Source organism: Podarcis bocagei (assembly GCF_964188305.1).
Source record: "Podarcis bocagei genome assembly, chromosome: 12".
NCBI classification, from domain to species: domain Eukaryota; kingdom Metazoa; phylum Chordata; class Lepidosauria; order Squamata; family Lacertidae; genus Podarcis; species Podarcis bocagei.
This window is the reverse complement of record NC_138137.1, coordinates 42,203,449-42,219,111: the sequence shown is the minus strand read 5'-3', so window position 1 is coordinate 42,219,111 and position 15,663 is coordinate 42,203,449. Positions and strand designations below refer to the sequence as shown.

Below are 15,663 nucleotides of genomic sequence, written 5' to 3'. Positions count from 1 at the left end.
GAATTTGGCTTTCGATGGGAGCCAGCATGGGTTAGATGTGGGAAATGGAAGAACTTTTGCAGCTGCTCCTCCTGAGTCAGGGAACAAAGTTTGAAGTGAGTTGAGTCAGTTAGCTGAATTTCATTTCTGAAGAATGAAAACAGAACAAAAAGAAAAGAGGGGAAAGACGGAGGGGGCGGGGAATCACAAAGCAGATTTCCAGAGGCTGGTTTGTGGACAAAATTGCAGATCACTCGCAGATCAGAAATTGTCATTGAGTCAGATTCTTACAAAGGCCACTTCATTCTGCAGTAAGAGAGAACTAAGCTCCCCCCTGCATTTTTGAGCCTTATTTTGTCACACACAGGGACAAAATTCAAGGGGGCTGTACTGGAATATATGAGATCAGGCCAGAGTCAGTTTCTAAAAATTGCTTGCTTTTAAATCTGAAATAATTTTACAATACTTTCACATACCATTAGCTTAAATTGATTCTATATCTGATGAACCTGTTTCTGTGCGAGTGTGCCCACTGGGGGGCAAAATAATGATTTGTGGATACAGCATATGTCAGGAAAAACTTATTAGGTGTTTAGCAAGGGACTAAATTAAAGCAAAGTCATTTAATTTGCAGCAAGGGCTGTAATTAAGTGTGTGCCTGCTTGGAAGTTTCAAAGGGGGTAGAGGTTTATCCCATGCCACACTGCATCAGGGGTCTGCATCTTTGAACATCTATTGAGGTCTGGGCATCCTGGGAGAGTCCGTCAGCAAAACCTGGCATGCAGATGCAGCCATTGCTGCCTGCTCCCTCTCTCCAGGCAATGAGCATTGTCTCTCCACACAGAAAAACACCGAATCCCTTGGGAAGATCCCTCTCCCTTGTGAGACCTTCCCTGGTACCACAGATTTCAAAGGTGGTATGGTGGGCAGTTGGGACTAAATGGGCCTCTGGCCTGATCTTGCAGGGCTCTTCTGATCTCTTATCTCTTCTAATCTCAGAGTGCTGACAGGCGGAGTTCACAACAACCCTGTGAGGTAGGTTAAGCCGACCCAAGGTTACTCAGTGAGCTTCATGGAAGAAAGGGGGACTTTAACCCAATTCGAGCCCACTTAAAATAAATAAATATTTCACACGCATACCAATTATACAAAGTCATATTCATTCATATAAAATAAACAGAGCAGCAACTTACAAACACCACACTTCAAGCAGATATCCTTATACTTCCCATTTACTTAGATATGAGTCCTTTCTTAGTCTCTCTCCTGCACTACACTGACTCTGAAAGATTGTCAAACAAAATTGTAATGACTTTTTGAGGAAGTGACTTGAGGGTTGCATCCGAAACAGACAACGACAACACAATAATTCTTCCAGGGTACAGGTACTAGGCCAGCAGCTAGATGACAGAGCATAAGAGTGTAACGCCCTCCAGATATTATCTGTATCAGAAGAAAACTATGAGCCCTGGTCTCCTCCCAGTTCCTCATTATGACTCAGCAACTACTCCACTGAGTCATCATAGCTATACTGAACCCCAAGCCAATATCTGAGGAGAAGCAGAACTCTAGGATCCGTTCCAGAATTTCATTATTTTATTACAATATTTATTATTATTAGTCTCTGTCTCTCTTTCGCTCAGGTGTCTTCATAAGTAACGTGGATTTTCTTGATCTGAAACAATAATAATAATAATAATAATAAATTTTATTTATATCCCGCCCTCCCCAGCCGAAGCCGGGCTCAGGGCGGCTAACAACAATAAAACAGTACAAAAGTACAACATAAACAACATTCTAAAATCATTCATTATAAAAATTAATTAATTCAAGCCACTGGCAACCATTGGGCCAGAGCTCTGCGAAGATTGTCGAGGGAGGGAGTCAGGCTGTGCCCTGGCCAAAGGCCTGGTGGAACAGCTCTGTCTTGCAGGCCCTGCGGAAAGATGTCAAGTCCCGCAAGGCCCTGGTCTCTTGTGACAGAGCGTTCCACCAGATCGGAGCCACAGCCGAAAAAGCCCTGGCTCTAGTTGAGGCCAGCCTAACCTCTCTGAGGCCTGGGACCTTCAAGATGTTTTTATTTGAAGACCGTAGGTTTCTCTGTGGGGCATACCAGGAGAGGCGGTCCCGTAGGTACGAGGGTCCTAGGCCATATAGGGCTTTAAAGGTTAAAACCAGCACCTTAAACCTGATCCTGTACTCCACCGGGAGCCAGTGCAGCTGGTATAGCACCGGGTGAATGTGATCTCGCAGCGAAGACCTCGTAAGGAGTCTCGCTGCAGCATTCTGCACCCGCTGGAGTTTCTGGGTCAGTCTCAAGGGCAGCCCCACGTAGAGCGAGTTACAATAATCCAGTCTGGAGGTGACCGTCGCGTGGATCACAGTGGCTAGGTCAGGGCGAGAGAGGTAAGGAGCCAACTGCTTAGCTTGGCGGAGATGGAAAAATGCCGCCTTTGTTATAGCTGCAATCTGCGCCTCCATGGAAAGGGAGGTGTCGAAGATTACACCCAAACTCTTAACGGACGGTGCTGGCACTAATTGCGCCCCCGCAAGAGATGGGAGTTGCCCCCCCAATCCCATATCGCCCCGTCCCAGCCACAGGACCTCTGTCTTCGAAGGATTTAGCTTCAACCGGCTCCCACGTAACCATCCAGCCACAGCTTCCAAACATCTGGTCAGTGTGTCTGGGGCCGAGTCAGGATGGCCATCCATCAACAGATAGAGTTGGGTGTCATCGGCATACTGATGACAACCCAGCCCAAAACTCCGAACAAGCTGGGCGAGGGGGCGCATAAAGATGTTGAAAAGCATCGGGGAGAGTATCGCACCCTGAGGTACTCCACACACCAAGGAGTGGCGCGATGACAATTCCCCCCCAAGCGCCACCCTCTGTCCCCGACCAGAGAGAAACGAGCGCAGCCATTGAAGGACTGTGCCCTGGATCCCCACGTCGGCAAGGCGGTGGTCCAGAAGTTCGTGATCGACCATGTCGAAAGCTGCTGATAGATCTAGAAGAATCAGCAGCCCCGACCCGCCTCGATCCAGCTGTCTACGAAGGTCATCTGTTAGGGCGACCAGAGCCGTCTCGGTCCCATGACCAGCGCGGAAGCCGGACTGGAATGGATCCAGAGCCGATGTTTCATCCAGAAACCCACCAAGCTGTTCAGCAACCGCTCTCTCAATCACCTTACCCAGGAACGGAAGATTCGAAACTGGGCGGTAATTGGATAGATCTAAAGGATCTAATGATGTTTTCTTTAAGAGCGGGCGCACCACTGCCTCCTTCAGTTCCCCTGGGAATGTCCCCGTGCCAAGGGACAAATTGATGATATCCCCCAGGAGGGCCCGCACCTCGTCTGGACACGCTCTAATCAGCCAAGACGGGCACGGGTCGAGAGGACAGGTGGTGGGCTTTCCAGCTCGGAGGAGTCTGTCCACATCGGCTGGGGATATCTGGTCGAAGTGGTCCAATACTGGACCCGAGGACAGTCGAGGGGCCTCCAGTTCCTTTATTGTATCCAAATTGGCAGGGAGGTCATGGCGGAGCGACAAGACCTTCTCCGCAAAAAAGCTCGCAAATGCCTCACAGCCGTGTGTCAATTTGTTATTTAAATTTGGCTGTCCCTCAAGGGACGTTAAAGATCTGATTATACTAAATAATTGCGCTGGGCGAGAGCTAGCGGATGCAATGGAGGCCGAGAAGTATGACTTCTTAGCAGCCTTCACCGCCATCTCGTAGGTTTTCATAAAAGCCCTATAAGATGTTCTTGAGGCTCCGTCACGGGCACCCCGCCATACTCGCTCTAGCCGTCTAAGGTCCCGCTTCATTTTCCGGAGCTCCTCGGTAAACCAGGGAGCCCGGTTTCTGCGGGGTCGCAGAGGGCGCTTAGGTGCGATCTCATCGATGGCTGCCAGGAGCTGGGCATTCCAGTCCTCAACAAGCTCTGTCAATGAGTCGCCAGGGGGAGCAAGGTCCCGCAAGGCTTGGCGGAATCTCTCAGGGTCCATCAGCCTCTGCGGGCGAGCCCAAATTGGCTCGCCACCTAAGCAGGGTGGGGGTGGAAAGTCAATCCTGGCTTTCAGAGCGTAGTGATCAGACCATGGCACCTTAATCGAAGGAGACATGATCACATCTATACCGACGCCAAAGATCAAATCCAGCGTGTGGCCTGCTTGATGTGTGGGGCCCGAAACAAACTGGGAGAGCCCTAGTGTCGCCATGGAAGACACCAGGTCCAGAGCCTGTGAGGAGGGAGTGGCATCAGCATGGATGTTGAAGTCCCCCAATACCAATAGGTTAGGGAACTCCAAGGCCCAGCCGGCCACCGCCTCCAATAGGCCTGACAGGGTGGCTGCTGGTGCGCTAGGTGGCCGGTACACCAGCCAGACAGCCAAGCTCACCTCGGAGCCCCACACTAGGCCAACACATTCAATGCCGGGAATCGATGGCGATGGCAGAGCCCTGAAAGGACAATCTTCCCGGATTAATAATGCCACCCCTCCCCCCCGGCCCACAGTCCGCGACTGGTGGAGGACAGAGAAACCCGGGGGCGCCATCTCTCGTAAGGTAACTGTTGCCCCTTCGCGCACCCAGGTCTCCGTCACACAAGCCAGGTCGACCCCCTGCGAGATAAAGAAATCTCGCAGGGTGGCGGTTTTATTGCCTATAGACCTGGCATTGCACAGCACCAGTGACGGAGGTGAGTAATCCTTGCTCACCCTACCCTCGTCCCTCGGGATGGGGCGCAGATTGGAAAGGGTACGAGCGTATCCATATCTCGATCCCCTTCGCCTGTAACATCTGCCCCCACCGCCATACCTCCCTCGCCCCTCCACGGTAGCAATCCCAGGCCTCATAGTGGCCTCCATTGATGGCAATTAATATTATTCTTTCGCAGCCTAGAACAATAAAACCTTAAAACAATAAAAACAAAAAACAAAAACAACCCAGAAAACAATAAAACAATACAAACAAAACTGCAAAAATTACAAATTCATCAAAATCTAACAAATTCCCCAGCCCACCCAAACATCCATCCCACCCCCATATATAGAATCGAAAGGGAAAAGGAAATATTAAAAAACAAAAACAAAACAAAACATGTTAAAAAGAGCTCTGCACTCCTCCGGGTCCTCCTGGGCAGTAGCAGCATCAATGGCAACAACCATCCTTGTGAGGCCCCACCCTGGGCCAGATAGTAAGTGGCAGGAGCAGTCCTTGTGAGGCCTGTCAGGCCCTCCCTGGGCCAGGTGGTAAGTGGCAAGAAGGAGCAGGGCCCTCAGGCACTCACGCAGGAGAGTCTTCCTGGGCAGCAGAGCAGTCCTTGTGAGGCCCCAGGCCCCGCCCCAAGCCAGATGGTAAGTGGCAAGAGCAGGGCCCTCAGGCACTCACCACAGGGGAGTCTTCCTGGGCAGCAGAGCAGTCCTTGTGAGGCCGCAGGCCCCGCCCCAGGCCAGATGGTAAGTGGCAAGAAGGAGCAGGGCCCTCAGGCACTCACCACAGGGGAGTCTTCCTGGGCAGCAGAGCAGTCCTTATGAGGCCCCAGGCCCCGCCCCAAGCCAGATGGTAAGTGGCAAGAGCAGGGCCCTCAGGCACTCACCACAGGGGAGTCTTCCTGGGCAGCAGAGCAGTCCTTGTGAGGCCCCAGGCCCCGCCCCAAGCCAGATGGTAAGTGGCAAGAGCGGGGCCCTCAGGCACTCACCACAGGGGAGTCTTCCTGGGCAGCAGAGCAGTCCTTGTGAGGCCCCAGGCCCCGCCCCAAGCCAGATGGTAAGTGGCAAGAGCAGGGCCCTCAGGCACTCACCACAGGGGAGTCTTCCTGGGCAGCAGAGCAGTCCTTGTGAGGCCCCAGGCCCCGCCCCAAGCCAGATGGTAAGTGGCAAGAAGGAGCAGGGCCCTCAAGCACTCACCACAGGGGAGTCTTCCTGGGCAGCAGAGCAGTCCTTGTGAGGCCGCAGGCCCCGCCCCAGGCCAGATGGTAAGTGGCAAGAAGGAGCAGGGCCCTCAGGCACTCACCACAAGACTAAGATTCCCAGTTTAGAACACACACAAACAAACAAACAAACAAACAAACAAACAAAAAACCACACACTTTAACTCTTCAACAGTTTTATTCAAGCAAACATGTGAAACACTTTCAAGGCTTTGGGAAACTGGCCCTCACGAATGCATTTCAGAACAATGTATTAACTCTTGACTAGTTGTAATTATACCCTTCCTGTCTGTTTACAACATTAGCAGCATACTATTATCCAGGGCAATAAAGCACATAACTAGCTTACATAGAAATAGCTATAGTAGAACTTTATGCTATACTCTAAGAGTCTCATTGTCTTCCAATAAATGCTGAGATTGAAAGACTCAGCAGTGGAGAACCTATTCTACTCTGCATACAGAAGGTCCCAGGTCATATACACTGGAATCTCCTGGCAGGGCTGGGAAAGACTCTTCTGAAATCAGAGAGAGCCACGGCCAGTCAGTATAGACCAGTGGTGGCCAAACTTGGCCCTCCAGCTGTTTTTGGACTACAACTCCCATCATCCCTAGCTAACAGGACCAGTGGTCAGGGATGATGGGAATTGTAGTGCCAAACAGCTTGAGGGCCAAGTTTGGCTACCACTGGTATAGACAGTACAGAGATAGGTAGAACAATGGTCTGACTCCTTATAAGGCAGCTTCCAATGTCCCTAACTTGTGAGTGACACCAGAATTATACCTGAAGTTCATTGTGGACAAGCATCTACTGGGAATATTCTGAGTATCTGCTTCCCAGGCAGAGCACTGGAGTACATAGTTTCAAGGGGCACCTCTGACCCTTAAGAAGTCACTGGGTCGGACTTGGTGGTACTTAGGTCTCCCTGAAATCACTGTGAAAAGATTGTCTAAGTCATGCTGATTCATTGGGAACCAAGCGTGATTAACATAAACTAGGCCCAATCCTTTGGCAATTACAACTGCCTGATAGCTCAGTCGGTAAAGAATGAGCCCCATGTTGGTTCCTGCATTGCAGGAGGATAACCCTGGTGGTCCCTTCCAACTCTTTTATTCTATGTGTATAGGATTGAGCTGTCAAAGCCTAGCGCAACAACAAATGGGCTTGACTCTGTGTTGGATTGCAATCTATGACTTCAGGCCTACCATCTTTTTAGAGAGCATTTTGCAAGAAGGTGAAATTAACATGTGCAAACTATCGGCCTGCGTTCCCAGGAGACTGCCAATGTCTTATTATCAAGAAATGTTTTTGTATAGTTCCTTCCAGCTAGCTCCAACCTAGACAAAGTACCCCGTCTTGCCATCGCTTGTGCTGAGTAGTGGCAAAACGTTTCTCCCACAGAGTACTGCAGCATTGTCAATAAAAGTGAATGGCGCTCACTCTTCATAATTTAAGAACCTACAAGCAATTTATCTCTTTTAGGCAGCCAGAGAGGGAGGGGGAATCTTTCTCTTACTCGTATTCTTACATAGAAACACGGGAAGCTGCCTTACACGGAGTCCATCTATCTCAGTATTGTCTCTACTGACTGAAGTAACTCTCCAGAGCTTCAGGCAAGGAATCTTCCCTAGTCCTCCCTGAAGATGTTGGGGAATGAACCTGGGTCCTTCTGAATGCAAAGCAGGTGCTCTACCACTGAGTTACTTTCATTCCTTTACCGTTAAAGAACATCTAATGTAATGAATGCTATCCAAGTGCTTTGCTAATATCTGGGTACCTTTGTGCAGATATTAGCAGTCTAAGAAACAACTCCTCTTTTTCCACCTTGCTGGAATTTAGAGAATATGCTTCCTGGCCTTTCATCCTGTGCTACAGGAGCAGGCACAGAGAATCATATAATTATAGATTTGGAAGGGACCCTGAGGATCATTTAGTCCAACCCCCTGCCATGGAGAAATATGCAACTGACCAAACGCGGATCGTACCTGAATCCTTGGTGTTATCAGCACAGTGTTCTAACCAACTGAGCTACCCTGCTCCATCTCACTGCAGCTACTGTGACCTCAAAGTTCCAGCTGCCATGGAACTTTTAGGGGGCCTGGCCCCTTCACTGATTTTTTGGGGGGACCTGCCCCCACTCCCCCTACCTGGCGCCCCTGTGCAGGTGGGGTAGCATGAGGAGGGGAGAGAAAGGGGGTGGGATAGCACAGCATTAGAAACAACCTTTAGTTTTATGTTGGTGTGAAAGGAGAAGTGGGTATTCCCAAGTCAAACTGGGGTGAATAGAGATCCAATCCCAGTCTCTGATGCCCATGAAATATTGCTCTCTGCAGCATATTTTAGAGAGCCAACATCATTTCACCCTGTCATAGAATGAATGGCTATTAATATGCATCGATTGATCACTTAGCAGTAATAGCATCTGCTTCATTACTTGGGGAGGTAAATGTTCCTGTTCGAAACTTTTACTTAGAACTGGCTGTTGAGGGTAAAAACCTGCAAGCAGGTAGCTCAGGCAATAAAAATTTGGATAGCTGCAGAGTCTGCAGTGACTTTCTCTGTGGGATTTGGGAAACCATTTCTCCCCTTTGATATGGAAGAAATATGGAAGCCAATTTGCCTCAATAGCTGAATAATAAAATCTCTTTCGCACAGACATTTCACTACGCTGCAGTTTGTGTGGGGTATGAATACCAGAAGCATGGTGGGTGAGGCCAGTTGCTTGGCTGTTTTCCACCTGGGTGCTGACTTCTTTCCCAGCCCAGTGAGGACCGGATGGGTAAAATCCAACCAACTGGCTCCACCACCATTGTCCTGGCGCTTGAACACACACCGCAGTGTTGTTGGATTTCACAACAGGGAAGAGCTTAGAAACAGGTGTGAACAAGGCTTAACTCATTCCTGCTTTACTTGATGTTCACCTGTGGTTTATTCTGCACCCCAGGGGGGTTCAGAAATGCCTCAGTTTGGTCTAATAGCTTTGGCTGTTTCAGACAAAACTATTCAGACCATCAAGGGGGGGGGATTATGAAATTGCTCACCACGACAGGCAATTTTTTCTCCCCCTAAAGAGAAATAGATCTTGAGCTTTCCCAAAAGAATGGAACAAGGCAGTAATTTTGAAAGTAATACCAGCTCTCCCCACCCCACACAGCCCCACTTCCACCCATGCTCATGCCCTGTACGCTATAGACTTCTTTGCATTAGTTTTTCTTCTTTCAGACACCGTTATGCTTCAACAGTCTTTGTGCACCTTTTTTGCATGAATACCAAAAATACAGTTTCTGAAACAGGATGCTGTCTCGTACAAACCTGGACCACTGTCTGCACTGACTGGGATTTCCAGGTTTTCAGACATGTGTCTTTCCCAACACTACCTGGGGAAGCCAGGGATGGGACATGAGTTTGGGTTTGGGGGTTTTGTTTGTTTGCATGCAGTGCATGTGCTCTTCCACTGAGCCCCGATGACCCATCAGCACTTGAAGCTGATAGGATGCAAAGTGCAAGCCACAGATGTGCAAGTCAGGTGGCTTTTAAGTTTTCGCTTCTAGAGATGAATTCAAACATTGAACAGAGTTTGCATGAAGAGTACAAATCAGGTGTTATTACTAATGTTCTTTCACCATCTCCACTGCACCCTCTCTTTGCTGCCCAGCAGAACTCTTCTGGGTGATATCTTCAGATATCTATTGAGCTAGATATCTAAAGGACTAGCCGCCTGAGAAACAGTTTCTATTCAAATGCAATTTTGGTTTTAAACGCAGTGTAAGGTAGTCTCTATGGGAGTTTATTGTATTAATTATGGGCTATCAGAGTTTTTAGGGGGCTAACCAGGCTGGGATAGCTGGGATAGCAGGCTTGTTGGTTTTTGAATGTCTGGTGTAGATTTTCAATTTCGTTGTTCTGTATGGGACAATGGCAATAAAGATTATCGCATCGTGTCGTAAAGAGCTGTCACATGCAGGATGGAGCAAGCTTGTTTTCTCCTACTCTGGAGGTTAGGACCTGAATCAGTGGATTCAAGTTACAAGAACGGAGATTCCGACTAAACATCAGGAAGAACTTTCTGAGAGTAAGAGCTGTTCAACAGAGGAACAGACTCCCATAAGAAGTGGTGGACTCTCCTTCCTTGAAGGTTTTTAAGCAGAGGTTGGATGGCCCTCTGTCGTGTATTATTGAGTTGAGATTCCTGCATTGCAAGGGGCTGGACTATATGATTCTCGGGCCCCTTCCAAAGCTCTACGATACTGTGATTCTATGATACCAGGCAGCTTCCGGTTCATGGAGGGCTGGCAGACGAGTTCAGAAAATAAACCCAGTTATTTCTGACTTTTCCAGAAACAGCCTGGTTTATTTCAACTCGAGGCAAGTGGGGGCAAGCTCATCCATCTCTAGCCTGAGTTCCACTGCTGTGGTGCTAATGCCTTTTTCTAAAAGGTTCAACAAGAATCTAAAACATTTCTCTGCTTGTGAAATTTAATAAAGAAGGCAATTATATTGTTTGCCATCAGTAGTTGGCCCATTTATGGCCGAACTCAGCAGAAATATATCCAGCTCCCAGTGAGAGCCAAGCACCTTGCGAAGCACATAGGATACTTTTTTTTACTTTAAAAGCTGAGTGTAGCTTTATGGAAATTTCTAATTAGGAAAGAGCCATTTATTGGACACACGCTGAAAAATATACTTACTTCTTTTTTTTTCTTGAAGGGCTGAAGTGCATGTTAAGTTCCCGACTCTGTCCTATACATTTCGTATTTTATCTATAACTTTCAACAAAGGCATATTTCTGTAGTTTTGTTTGAGTGTGTAAATGAACACATTGGGATCAGTTTACCTGTGGGATCACCCCAACCCACTCAACCACTTTGGTTGTGTGAAACCGGTGTTTTCATAGGCGACAGATAATATTCATTCCACACATTGGTGGGGGGGGGGGGTCTGATTTTTTTGGTGTGACAGCACCTAAACTTTGGAACTCCCAGCCTATTGACACCAAGCAGGTGGCCTAACTTTACTCCTTTCACTTGCTTGAAACATTTGTGTTAAGACAAGCTCTCCGGACAAATACCATATTTTTTCACTCTATAGGACGCACTTTTCCCCCTCCAGAAATTAAGGGGAAATGTGTGTGCGTCCTATAAAGCGAATGCAGGCTGCACGGCTAAGCCCAAAGCCAGAACAGGGAGACGGAGCACTGCCCCTCTTGCTGCCTTTGCGCTGCTCCCTGACCTGGTCTTTGAGGCTGGTGGTGGGAGAAAGCAGTGCTTCCCCCCACCGCCAGCCCCACAAGCTCAGGGGGCAGCGGATCTTTGAGGCTGGCTTCCCCCCACTGCCAGCCCCAAAGAGCAGGTCAAAAGGAACCTAAAGCCTCCGGAGCTCAGAGGGAACTACTGCCGAGCTCCAGAGGCTTCGGGTTGCCTTCACTGAAGTCTGGAGAGCGAGAGGAATCAGTGCGCACCGACCCCTCTTGCTCTCCAGGCTTCCAAGGTAGCCACCTGAAGCCTCCCGCTGCGCTCTGGAGGCTTTGGGTGAATGCACCTTGAACGCACCTTGTTTTAGAGGGTCAGAACAAGAAATATTTTTTTTCCTGTTCTCCCCCTCCTATGGTCCGGTGCGTCCTATGGTCCGGTGCGTCCTATGGTCCGGTGCGTCCTATAGAGCGAAAAATACGGTAGATGTTGATGTGTTTTAATCTCTTTTTAGTTCGCTGTTATTTTTATTACCTTTTAAATGCTTCTAATTACTTTTTTTTTAGTGATAATTTTAATATTTCTTATGAGCCATTTAGAAGTTTTAATGCAATATGGATAAATGTTGCAAGTCTATTTTGCCGAGGCTATTCTAGAATACCACCAAGAGCACGTCTTTCAACAATGTGACATCTGACAACTTCTTCTTCTAGTCAACTTTTTCTTGGCATTTTTCAGGGACAACAGCTGGCGTCTTAGTCCTCCTACCTCCTGCAAAGGGATCTGTGGCTGTAATTTCAAAAGCTTCGAAATGTGGAGGTTGGATGGCACCGTCATGACCTTTACCTTCAAAGCAGAAGACTATCCATTCTGTTTATTTTTCCTGATCCCAGAGATTTCCCTGTTCCATATGCTTATCCCTTAATAGGCCATTCATGTATAGAACTGGTCCTTACCGCATTTGTTCTTGGCCTTGATATTTTCGGCATTTGCCTTTTCTAATCCCTCACAAATCTTCTATCCTCTAATCAGTAGTCAAATGGGCATCAACAAAGTTGTACAGTAAATACATCCTTAGGCAATCATAAGCCGTTGGTTATGTAGGATGCAAAAAGAAGACGTTGGCTTGTCCCCCCCCCCTTTCCCCCCTGTTTTTCCTTTAATGTCTACAAATTCCTTTGAAAAGTCCTGGGCCTGCAGGAATCACAGCAGATTGCACTGTTCCAAAGCAGCCTTGATAATCAGAAGTCTTTCCAATTCTTAGAGCAGTTTAGAGTTGTTGGAAGAATTAGCAAAATGTGAAAGAATCTCCGGCCTTAGAATATGTTGAATAAATACCTGCCAGGACTGTTTGAACTATAGTAGACCTGCACAATTTGTGATCTGCAAAGCCTACTGAAGGATACGGTAAGTTGATACCTTCCTCATTCGCCTGTATCTTTTCTCAAAAAGTGGGGGAAAGCCGAGGGCTCAGTGGTTATGCTTTGCTTGTCCCCAAGTTCAGTCTTTGGCAGCTATTAATGAAGTGGATGGGACGCGGGTGGCGCTGTGGGTTAAACCACAGAGCATAGGACTTGCCGATCAGAAGGTCGGCGGTTCAAATCCCCGCGATGGGGTGAGCTCCCGTTGCTCGGTCCCAGCTCCTGCCAACATAGCAATTCGAAAGCACGTCAAAGTGCAAGTAGATAAAGTGAGGAAAGTCTTCTGGGCTGAGACCCTGGACAGCCACAGTCATACCTGCCCCAGAAAAAACAGGACATCCCATTTTGGTTGCTGTGCTCTCACCCCCAAAAGTACTTTTTTGGGAGAGTGAGGCGTGGGTCACATGACTCACCCAGGAGTACATCCCGGAAGAAGCGTGTTACAGTTTTGGGTTTCCAAAAGTTGGACAGCATGCACTGCCAGCCTGTGTAGACCAGCATAGGTGAGATAGACTGGAATCAAGACCCTGACTGCACAGGACCATAGGCAGGGAGCTGTTACCCATGAGGTTTCAAGCAGTTACCATGTGTTTCATAGTCATGTGCTTGGCCCCAACCCTGAATGCGATGGAGACACTTCATACCTTTGCAGACCAGTGACTCCATAGCAATACCAAGAGCACACATGCAAGCTTGGAGCAAAAAGGCTTATTTGTTGAAGGCAAAACCTAGATCCATTGAATTCAATGGAAACTTTGCTGTTGATCTTAATAAGATATAGATTGCATTTGAAGCTGTTTTTATAGTTGTATTTCCCAACTTATATAGCTTATAGCATCTGCTCAATACTGGTTCATTTAAAGTGTTTTTAAGAGCTGTGTCCAGTGTTAATCATGCTCAGAACAGATCCATTGGAATTAATGGGCATGATTAACCAGCTGGAAGCTTGAGTTCTTCTGGGGCTGTCCTTACAATACTGCAAATAAATACCTAAGCCAGCACAACATGCCTGTCAGGCAGAGACTTATATGATACCTGGTGGTAAGAGTCAGCATGGCACAGTGGTTAGAGTGTTTGACTAGGACCTTGGAGACCAGAGTTCAAATCCCCCCTCAGCCATGAAGTTCGCCTTGGACCAGTCACCCATCTATCAGTCTAACCTACCCTACAGGGTTGTTGTGAGAGTAAAACAGAGAGCGGGGCAAACCACGTATGTCACATTGAGCTCCTTGGAGGAAAGGTGGGATAGAAATGTAATAATAAAAAACTTATGTCCGTTAATTTCAGTGGGTCTACCCTGAGTAGAACTTAGCTAGATACAAGCCATAGTCTGTACTTATACTTTGCTTATTACTCATGTAACTTATTGTCATTATTAATCATTATTATCAGGACTAATTGTGGGCCTAATAAGGGGTAATTATCCCCAACTTTAAAGAGTGAAGAGTCAAAGTTAACTTAACTAGGAGAATATAAAACTAAATAATGAGACAAAATCTTTTACTACAAGAATTCAAAGCAAAGGATTTTATTCTTTTTTTAATGTCTACCTAGTTATAGTTCAAGGGACGCGGGTGGCGCTGTGGTCTAAACCAGTGTTTCCCAAACGTTTTTGGGCAACGGCACACCTGCTTACCGGAAAAAAATCTCGCGGCACACCACCATTAAAGCCCCGCCCCGTGACGTCAGCGCGCAGCGTCACGCCGGGAGGGACGCACAAAAGTGAACGTTTTTTCCCTCCCCCTTGCCGGGGTGGGAGGAGGCAGCAGAGCGAGGGCAGCTAAGGCGGCGGCGGCAGCTGAGGCGGCGGCGGCTGCGATAGCGGGCGGAGGAGGAGCCGTCGCCGGGAGTTGCTGCTGCTGCTGTTGCTGCTGCTGCCCGGACATGCCGGCCTCCTCCTCCTCCGCTGTCTTGCGCTCCTCCCTTTTGCGCGCGCTGCCCCGCCGCTCGGCACGACCACCGCGGAGCCGCCCCGGCTCGACGCGGATCCTCGCCGCCGCCGCCTCTCGCCGCCGCCTCTCGCCCGCCTCCCTCCCACGGCACACCAGCCGGTGTCTCACGGCACACTAGTGTGCCGCGGAACACCGGTTGGGAAACACTGGTCTAAACCACTGAGCCTTGCGCTTGCCGATCAGAAGGTTGGCGGTTCGCAACAGAGTGAGCTCCTGTTGCTCGGTCCCAGCTCCTGCCAACCTAGCAGTTCGAAAGCACGTCAAAGTGCAAGTAGATAAATAGGTACCGCTCCGGCGGGAAGGTAAACGGCATTTCTGTGTGCTGCTCTGGTTTGCCAGAAGCGGCTTAGTCATGCTGGCCACATGACTGAGAAGCTGTCTGCGGACAAACACCAGCTCCCTTGGCCAGTAAAGCGAGATGAGCGTCGCAACCCCAGAGTCGTCAGGGATACCTTTACCTTTACCTTTATTTATAGTTCTTTTTTGGGGGAGGGGGGACCTCTGCTATTATCCTCTGCAAACAAGAAAAGTGGCAAAGTATTAAGATTGCATTGCTATTAGTCAGCAGTTTTTAGAAGTTCTGGAGCTGTATGACATAAATATACATTTCCTCCTTACAGGTTTTCATTTTTGTCTGGAAATTGATGTGCCATCTTCAGAGTTCTACAATTTCACTTCTCCTTGTTATCCTCATTGTGAAATCATCCTGTCTGAATATGTAACTATTTTGGTTAGGAAAAGAAGACCTCTGAAACAAAAATGTCATTTCTATACACTGACTTCAAAGAGCTGTGTTAATTAAGAAGGTGGGAATGGTAAGATTTTAAAGGCTGATGGGAAGGTGACTGGGCAAGGAACACTCTCTCACACAGGATAGTGTGGAACGATGGTAAAATATTTCATTTCTGACCTTCCCCAGCAAAACCAGAGGTAGTTTCCTGTGTTGAGAAACATTTCTGCCTGATACCCCAGAAAGCCACTGCTGGTCAGAGGAGACAGTACTGAGCTCAATGGAGCAGTGGTCTGACTTGGTAAATAGAGCATTAAAATTAATACTACAAATAATAAGTATATAGAGCCCTACTCCGCCTTTTTCCAATTTGGATATAGATGAGTTTATACTCTTGGCAGTACTGATCCATAGTTTTCAACTCAGCTTACCAATGGCTCTTATTTAGTGATCCAAATC

General features: G+C 48.1%; 1 long non-coding RNA gene across 3 annotated transcripts in view; it reads left to right on the top strand.

The window, feature by feature from the left end:
- LOC308569886 overlaps nt 1-15,247 on the top strand; it is a 62,952-nt gene extending 47,705 nt beyond the window's left edge. For all 3 annotated transcript variants that reach the window (XR_014000902.1, XR_014000903.1, XR_014000904.1), the window contains 2 exons: nt 11,840-12,508; nt 15,095-15,247. This is a non-coding gene — a long non-coding RNA (uncharacterized lncRNA). The remainder of the gene's footprint in view (nt 1-11,839; nt 12,509-15,094) is intronic.
- Nucleotides 15,248-15,663: the final 416 nt, after the last annotated feature.